The sequence below is a fragment of the Ranitomeya imitator genome, chromosome 2 (assembly GCF_032444005.1).
Source record: "Ranitomeya imitator isolate aRanImi1 chromosome 2, aRanImi1.pri, whole genome shotgun sequence".
Taxonomy (NCBI): domain Eukaryota; kingdom Metazoa; phylum Chordata; class Amphibia; order Anura; family Dendrobatidae; genus Ranitomeya; species Ranitomeya imitator.
In genome coordinates, this window is record NC_091283.1 from 472652528 (window position 1) to 472662141 (window position 9614).

A 9614-nucleotide genomic window follows, 5' to 3' on the forward strand; every position below is an offset into this window, starting at 1 on the left:
CCCACAAGTGATCCAATTTTGGAAACTAGACCCCTTAAGGAACTTATCTAGAGGTGTAATGAGTAGGGTTGAGCGAAACGGGTCGTTCATTTTCAAAAGTCGCCGACTTTTGGCAAAGTCGGGTTTCATGAAACCCGACCCGACCCCTGTGTGGGGTCGGCCATGCGGTACGCGACTTTGGCGCCAGAGTCGCGTTTCGTACGACGCGCTTGGCGCCATTTTTTCAGCCAATGAAGGAGCGTGGGCAGAGTGATGACATAGGTCTTAGGGGCGTGGACGCCTATCGTCATCTTGTTGCTTGTGCGCAGCAGCGATCTGAAATGTGTAACACCAGCTTTTCTGGAGAGAGAGAGAGAGAGAGAGAAAAAAAATCCCATTGACTTTGCATTGGGTTTCGTGTTTCGGTCGATCCCCGACTTTACGCCATAATCGGCCGATTTCACTCGACCCGACTTTAGAGATAGTCGGGTTTCGCGAAACACGGCTCGACTCTAAAAAGGTCAAGGTCGCTCAACCCTAGTAATGAGTACTTTCAAAACACAGGTCCTTCACAGAATTTTATTATGTTGAGCAATATTTTTCCTGTAATTTTTCATTTTCACAAGGGTAACAGGAGAAAATGGTCCAAACAATTTGTTGTGCAATTTGTCTTGAGTACCCCATATGTTGTGGAAAACAGTTTGGGCACACGGCAGGGATCAGAGGAGAAGGAGCACTTTTTGACTATTGGAGTGCAAAATTGTCTGGAATAGATAGCAGAGCCCCTGATGTGCCTAAACAGTGAAAAACCCCTACAAGTGACCCCATTTTGGAAACTACACCCCTCAAGTAAGTTATGTAGAGATGTGGTGCACATCTTGATATCACAAATGGTTCACAAAATTTTAAAACATTAGACCGTGAAAATTAAAACTAATTTTGTTTCCCTAGAAATGTTTTATGCCCAAATTTTTCATTTTCACAAAGGTAACAGTAGAAAATGGTCCCCAAAGTGTATTGCACGATGTCTCCTGAGTACGACAGTGCCCCATTTGTTGTCAAAAACTACTTTTTAGGCATAGTGCAAAACTCAGAAGGGACGGGGTGCCATATTGGTGTGCAGATATGCCTGGAATGGTTTACGAGTGCCACTGAAACAAGTAATTGGAATGCAACATGCAGACAAGGACAAGGCAGAAGTAACAAACTTAACTATTTATTCCTTGGGTCTGAATAAAGAACAGGGGTGATATTCACAAAGGGTAGTTCAGGGATAACAGGGTAATAACAGAGTATAATATTCAACATACAATAATATCACAGTTGCTATTAACGCACTATATCTCTTGCAGAGGGATTTCACTACGCTAATATATGCAGTGGGTACGGAAAGTATTCAAACCCCTTTACATTTTTCACTCTTTGTTTCATTGCAGCCATTTAGTAAAATCAAAAAAGTTCATTCTTTTCTCATTAATGTACACTTTGCACCCCATCTTGACTGAAAAAAAACATAAATGTAGAAATTGTTGCAAATTTATTAAAAAAAAAAAAACTGAAATATCACATGGTCATAAGTATTCAGACCCTTTGCTCAGACACTCATATTTAAGCCACATGCTGTTCATTTCCTTGTGATCCTCTTTGAGATGGTTCTACTCCTTCATTGGAGTCCAGCTGTGTTTAATTAAACTGATAGGACTTGATTTAGAAAGGCACACACCTGTCTATATCAGACATTAAAGCTCACAGTGCATGTCAGACCAAATGAGAATCATGAGGTCAAAGGAACTGGCCAAGGAGCTCTGAGACAGAATTGTGGCAGTACTCAGGCTTACAAAGAGCTCAGTGACTTCCATAATCCTTAAATGGAAGAAGTTTGGGACCACCAGAAGTCTTCCTAGACCTGGCCGACCAGCCAAACTGAGCAATCGTGGAATAATAGCTTTGGTGAGAGAGGTAAAGAACCCCAAGATCACTGTGGTTAAACTCCAGAGATGCAGTAGGGAGACGAGAGAAAGTTCCACAAAGTCAACTATTACTGCAGTCCTCCACCTGTCGGGCCTTTATGGCAGAGTGGCCCAACGGAAGCCTCTCCGCAGTGCAAGACATATGAAAACCCTCATAGAGTTTGCTAAAAAACACATGAAGGACTCCCAGACTATGAGAAATTAGATTCTCTGGTTTGATGAGAGGAAGATAGATCTGTGGCGCCCCAGGGTCCTGGTCGTCACAGTGGTATTGCTTTCTTCTCGGGGAGAGTGATGCTACGTTTGGAGGCAAGAAAGGATGACTGCATCCAGGTATCACAAACATGCAACACATTTCATACTCCAGGCCACCAGGGAGAGCTTCTGCTCCTATTTATTAGGTCACTCCCTATATGGTAGTCTGTAGGGAAAGAGAGAAAGTTCCAGACAGTAGTCTGAGAAGGACAGAGGGTCCACGGAGCTGTGCATGCCCTCAGAGCTGCAGCTCCCAGAAAGAGACATTGGAAGGCAGAATTGTATTGCAGCGAGCATGAAGGAAGTTGAAGCAAAGGAGAGGATACCAGAAGGGGACCTGCCCCGAACTGGCTTCCTCCTCATGAGGCGCAGAATCCCAGTAGTCGGAACACTGAGGGAGTAAGGACCTCTACGCCTTATTTCAGAGACTGGCAGGACAGCTAATTGCAGGTTACCTGTCTGCATCTACACCCAGGAGGCATGGTGACACCACGTAGAGCCGGGTTATCTAAGAGACCCTACAAACAGGCTCAAGTAACCAGTCATACGGGTTTTGTCCTATCCTATACGTGGGACAGAGAGAGCGAAACATTGCATCTGTGAGACCCTTATGTGAAGCCATAGGCAGTAAGGGACTACACCACTGCAGCGCAAGAGAAGGCTACTGATTTCCACCTGGACAAGGGAACTCTGGACTTGCCTCCAAACCGGTCGGACTCTGCCTGCCCTGTGATCTGGTGCCCTGGACTGTGGATGCTGAAGTCTTCAGTAAAGAGACTGCAACCTTGTGTCCTCGTTCTTCTCTGCGCCTCTCACCATACCACAATCTACACACCGGGAAGCCCTGGGGATACACTTCACCTGTGGGAAGGTATACCATCTAGCTGCCATAACATCACCCCAGCGGACCCCTTAAAGCAGCGTCGGTCACCTTTACCGAATACTACAGGTGGCATCACGAACATAAACATTTTCCCTTTAAAGACCTTTCCCCTTTTACATGGGTGCCCTGGGCCACGGACTGGGTCGCAGCCACCGTGACATCGCCCTGTGAAATAGTAGGACTTGGTACCGAGTATCCCTAGCCCGCGGGGCGACTCAGATCTTTTTGGTGATAATTTTAAGCGGTATGTGTGGAAAAAAAACAGGCAGTGCTCATCACCTGCCTAATACAATCCCAACAGTGAAAAATGGTGGTGGCAGCATCATACTATGGGGGTGTTTTTCAGCTGCATGGATGGGTTGCCATTGAAGGAAATCTGAATGCAGCCAAGTACAGAGATATTCTGGATGAAAACCTCTTCCAGAGTGCTCTGGGCCTCAGACTTGGCCGAAGGTTCACCTTCCAACAAGACAATGACCCTAATCACACGGCTAAAATAACAAAGGAGTGGCTTCAGAACAACTCTGTGACCATTCTTGACTGGCCCAGTCAGAGCCCTGACCTAAACCAATTTGAGCATCTCTGGAGAGACCTGAAAATGGCTGTCCACCAACGTACACCAACCTGACGGAACTGGAGAGGATCTGCAAGGAAGAATGGCAGAGGATCCCCAAATCTAAGTGTGAAAAAGTTGTTGCATCATTCCCAAGAAGACTCATGGCTGTACTAGCTCAAAAGGGTGCTTCTACTCAATACTGAGCAAAGGGTCTGAATACTTATGATCATGTGATATTTCAGTTTCTCTTTTTTAATAAATTTGCAAAAATTTCTACATTTCTGTTTTTTCAGTCAAGATGGGGTGCACTGCAGAACATACATTAATGAGAAAAAAAAATAACTTTTTTGAATTTACCAAATGGCTGCAATGAAACAAAGAGTGAAAAATTTAGAGGGGTCTGAATACTTTCCGTACCCACTGATTATTGTTTCTTATGAGAACAATGTTTACAGTAATAAAGTACACTATAACAATCCCCTTTATATAATAGGCCCTAGCAGGGGTCTCCGGTTCTTCCCAGTAGGCAACGAGTCCTTTTGACAAAGTCTATCAATGCTCTCTGTGCCTCTCACACTCTGGACGGTCCGCATCCTGTCAATTGCACCACCCCTGACAGACCCTGGTACCATACGTCAGTGTCGGAAGTAATGGTCCGGCTTACTAGCGCCTCCCGTTCCCCACTGCTGGAGTCCACCACTGAGCGTAGTCTTCTCACGGATCTTCGGTGCTTGACCAATGGCAGATGTATCTCGTACCCAGTGGGTTGAGGCCTGGGCCTTGGCTCTTGACTGGGTAATTTGAACTCCAGATCTTGACTTGCACAGGTCTGGTTTTCGGACCTTCACCGGCGTAGAATGGACTCCGGAACTCGCTTGGCGTAGATCAGATCTTCAGGCTTTGATCTGCATCATCTGGATTTCGGGACTCATCTGGCACCGCCTGGGTTATGCTTCCAGGCACGCCACAACTCGCTGCCTCGGGTCACTTTTCACGGCCTGACACCCGGCTTCAGTGTCTCTCTTGACACACATCCTGTCTGTTCCTTCACCTGGTGCCAAATCTCCTGTTTTGGCACAGGAAACTTTGTCATCAAGGTCACCTGATCCAGTGCTCTCTTTTGATCCATCCTCTTTCTTCTAGTTCTGCAGCGTTCTGTCTGAGCAGTAGATTGCAGTCTCTAATCACAAATGCTGCACACTGCTGGAGACTCATCTTTCATCGTACACTCTCTTTCACCATGGCACAATGGCAGATCCTCTTACGTGTCAGGACAGCAGTACCTCTGTAAGTGACTCCATGTTATAAACTACACCCCTTAATGAAATCATCTAGGGGTGCAGTGATCATATTGACACCACATGTTTCACAAAATTTTATACCATTGAGCCGTGAAGTAAAACATTTACATTTTTAACACTATAAAGTTGTTTTAGCTCCAGATTTTACATTTTTGCAAGGGGAAATAGGTAGAAATGACCACATAATCTGTTACACAATTTCTATGGGCAATACCCTATATGTGGCTGCACAGTACTGTTTGGCCGCACAGCAAGACTCGAGAGGGAAGGAGTGCTATTTAACTCTTGGATAACAAATTTTCATAGAATAGTTTGCGGACTCCATATACAGAACTTCTAAGTGCCAGAAGAGCAGAATCCCCCTCAATTTACCCCAATTTTGAAAATTACACCCCTCTGGGAATTAATCTACAGGTGTAGTGATGATTCTGACTTCATGGGTGTTTTCAAGAAACTAGCAGCGATGGATAATGCAAAGTGAACATGCAAATATGCCACTGTAGTGCCCAGGACATTGTAGTTCCCATACAATGTACGCAGCTCATGCATCTGGAGACATGCATCCTGTAAATTAAGTGGGCTCTCCTCGCTAAAGTTGTTGCAAAGATGTGGGCGCTAACTGCGGTTTAGGCACACTGTGGGGCTCAGGAAGAAGTGGCATTTGAATTTGGGAGCGCAGATATACCTGGATTTCTTTTGGTGGGAGCCACGTCACTTTTCCAGAGCCTTTTTGATATCAGAAATATACACACCCCTTTCTATATTTCTGTTAACGGATGACAAAACTGAGTGGAAACTTGCTTTTTGTGGGTTGTATAGAAGCTTTTAATGGGAGCATTTTGGATCACATTTATCATGTGCTCTACTCTGAGCACTTACATAGGGACTCTGTCTGCCTTGGGTCCCTGCACCTCTTCCCATGTCATTGACAGCTGTCAGCAGGGAACTGTCACTGTGTGCTTATTTAATAACTATATGGCACTGGTTTTCAGTTATGGTCTGCTACTATAATTGTTGCATCATCCTATCAACAAAACTGAAAAAGGGTTAGAAACGTAGGTTTTTAACATGGTTAATCTTTTTTTTCTCATGGGGAATTGGGGAGAGACAGAGGTATCTTTGCATCAAGTACACATGCATACTTCTTCGGAAGAAGCAATAACATGAAACGCACGTTAGGGGGTTCCCACAATTGGTCCATCGGTACTGAATCTGTGGTATGTCGTTCTAAGGTTTATATGTGTTTTGATATAAGGGTTGCCTTGCACCATTGCAGCACTTTTATATTGCACTATTCTGCACTTTGAATTAACCCTTTTATGCATGCACTTTAGTGGTATTGTAGCATGATTATGTAGAATTAATAAATAATGCTTGGCACTCTCCTCAGTATGCATATAAGGAACTTCAGGATGGATTGGGAAGTAGGAGTTTGCTCTGAATTGTGAATAGGATGCAATTCATTTTATTGCCACTAGATGGCAGTGCAATAAAAGTATATATGACCATCTAATGTAGTTTTGAGCAGATTTTGTATAAATTATGGAGTACAATTATAGAGACATATAAATATACCATCTTCTTCCTCTTCTATTTTTGATTTTTAATAATAATAAATCCATGTGAGTAAACATTATGTAAAGTTCCATATTTACACACTGAAGACGGCGTTTTTGAGAATAAGGCTGCCGTCACACTAGCAGTATTTGGTCAGTATTTTACGTCAGTATTTGTAAGCCAAAACCAGGAGTGGGTGATAAATGCAGAAGTGGTGCATATGTTTCTATTATACTTTTCCTCTATTTGTTCCACTCCTGGTTTTGGCTTACAAATACTGAGGTAAAATACTGATCAAATACTGCGAGTGTGACAGCAGCCTAATTATGTAATAAAAATCTTTGTGATATTGTTGATACCACTTCTTACCTAAATGTACCATGTGTTGTCCAATCATGTACTACCTTATAACTTCTATGTTTTAATTGATTACTATTGTGTTCAATAACGATTTGTCCATTATTATCTTAAAGGGAACCTGTCATCCCCAAAATCGAAGGTGAGCTAAGCCCACCGGCATCAGGGGCTTATCTACAGCATTCTGTAATGCTGTAGATAAGCCCCCGATGTATCCTGAAAGATGAGAAAAAGAGGTTAGATTATACTCACCCAGGGGTGGTCCCGGTCCGGTTCTGGTCCGATGGGCATCGCGGTCCGGTGCGGGGCCTCCCATCTTCATAAGATGATATCCTCTTCTTGCATTCACGCCACGGCTCCGGCGCAGGCGTACTTTGTCTGCACTGTTGAGGGCAGAGCAAAGTACTGCTGTGCGCAGACACCGGGTAAGGTCAGAGAGGCCCGGCACCTGCACACTGACACTTGTATATTTATAATAACAAGTCACCAGCCCAGTCTGCATCCACATAGCCTGTGAGTTTTAGATCTTCTGTTGCAGATATCTTTAGGCTTATGTCTTGAGTCTCTTTCAAATATCAAAGGTAACAAAGAGTGGCTCAAAAATAAGCACATTAAGGTCATGGAGTGGCCTAGCCAGTCTCCAGACCTTAATCCCATAGAAAACTTGTGGAAGGAGTTGAAGCTCCGAGTTGCCAAGCGACAGCATCAAAATCTTAATGATTTAGAGATGATCTGCAAAGAGGACCAAAATTCCTCCTGACATGTGCGCAAACCTCATGATCAACAACAAAAAAGGTCTGACTGCTGTGCTTGCCAACAAGGGTTTTGCCACCAAGTATTAATTTAAGTCTTTTTTGCCAGAGGGATCAAATACGTATTTCTCACTGCAAAATGCAAATAAATTTATATAATTTATACAATGTGATTTTCTGGATTTTATTTTTGATACTCAATCTCTCAGTGTTAAAATTAACCCACCCTTAAAATTATAGAGTGTTCATGTCTTTGTCAGTGGGCAAACTTACAACATCAGCAAGGGATAAAATACTTATTTCCCCTACTGTATGCACATCATGCAGGGTGGGTCACTACTAGGACCCATTCTATGCACAAAAACGGAGGCCACTCTGTAAGGGCAACCCTTGCTCTCATGAACTTACATGAGTACTGCAGGAATTAAGTACAGTCATTGATAGACCATTATTTTTAATCTTTAAAGACTCCATAATAACAGGGTCTGTACCACAGGACTGGCGTATAGCAAATGTGGTGCCAATATTCAAAAAGGGGACAAAAACTGAACTTGGAAATTATAGACCAGTAAGCTTAACCTCTACTGTGGGTAAAATCCTGGAGGGCATTCTGAGGGACGCTATACTGGAGTATCTGACGAGGAATAACCTCATGACCCAGTATCAGCATGGGTTTACTAGGGACCGTTCATGTCAGACTAATCTGATCAGCTTCTATGAAGAGGTAAGTTCCGGACTGGACCAAGGGAACCCAGTGAACGTAGTGTATATGGACTTTTCAAAAGCTTTTGATATGGTGCCACACAAAAGGTTGATACATAAAATGAGAATAATGGGGATAGGGGAAAATATGTGTAAGTGGGTTAAGAGCTGGCTCAGGGATAGGAAACAAAGGGTGGTTATTAATGGAGCACACTCGGACTGGGTAGCGGTTAGCAATGGGGTACCACAGGGGTCAGTATTGGGCCCTCTTCTTTTTAACATATTTATTAATGATCTTGTAGGGGGCATACACAGTGGAATTTCAATATTTGCAGATGACACTAAACTCTGCAGGGTAATCAATACAGAGGAGGACAATTTTATATTACAGGATGATTTATATAAACTAGAAGCTTGGGCTGATAAATGGCAAATGAGCTTTAATGGGGATAAATGTAAGGTCATGCACTTGGGTAGAAGTAATAAGATGTATAATTATGTGCTTAATTCTAAAACTCTGAGCAAAACCGTCAATGAAAAAGACCTGGTAGTATGGGTGGATGACAAACTCATATTCAGTGGCCAGTGTCAGGCAGCTGCTACAAAGGCAAATAAAATAATGGGATGCATTAAAAGAAGCATAGATGCTCATGAGGAGAACATAATTTTACCTCTATACAAGTCACTTGTTCGACAACACTTAGAATACTGTGCACAGTTCTGGTCTCCGGTGTATAAGAAAGACATAGCTGAACTGGAGCGGGTGCAGAGAAGAGCGACCAAGGTTATTAGAGGACTGGGGGGTCTGCAATACCAAGATAGATTATTACACTTGGGGCTATTTAGTTTGGAAAAACGAAGACTAAAGGGTGATCTTATGTTAATGTATAAATATATGAGGGGACAGTACAAAGACCTTTCTGATGATCTTTTTAATCATAGACCTGAGACAGCGACAAGGGGGCATCCTCTACGTCTGGAGGAAAAAAGGTTTAAGCATAATAACAGAAGCGGATTCTTTACTGTAAGAGCAGTGAGACTATGGAACTCTCTGTCGTATGATGTTGTAATGAGTGATTCATTAATTAAATTTAAGAGGGGACTGGATGCCTTTCTGGAAAAGTATAATGTTACAGGGTATATACACTAGATTCCTTGTTAGGGTGTTGATCCAGGGAACTAGTCTGATTGCCGTATGTGGAGCCGGGAAGGAATTTTTTTCCCCAGTGTAGGGCTTACTCTTTGCCACATGGTTTTTTTTTTGCCTTCCTCTGGATCAACATGTTAGGGCATGTTAGGTTA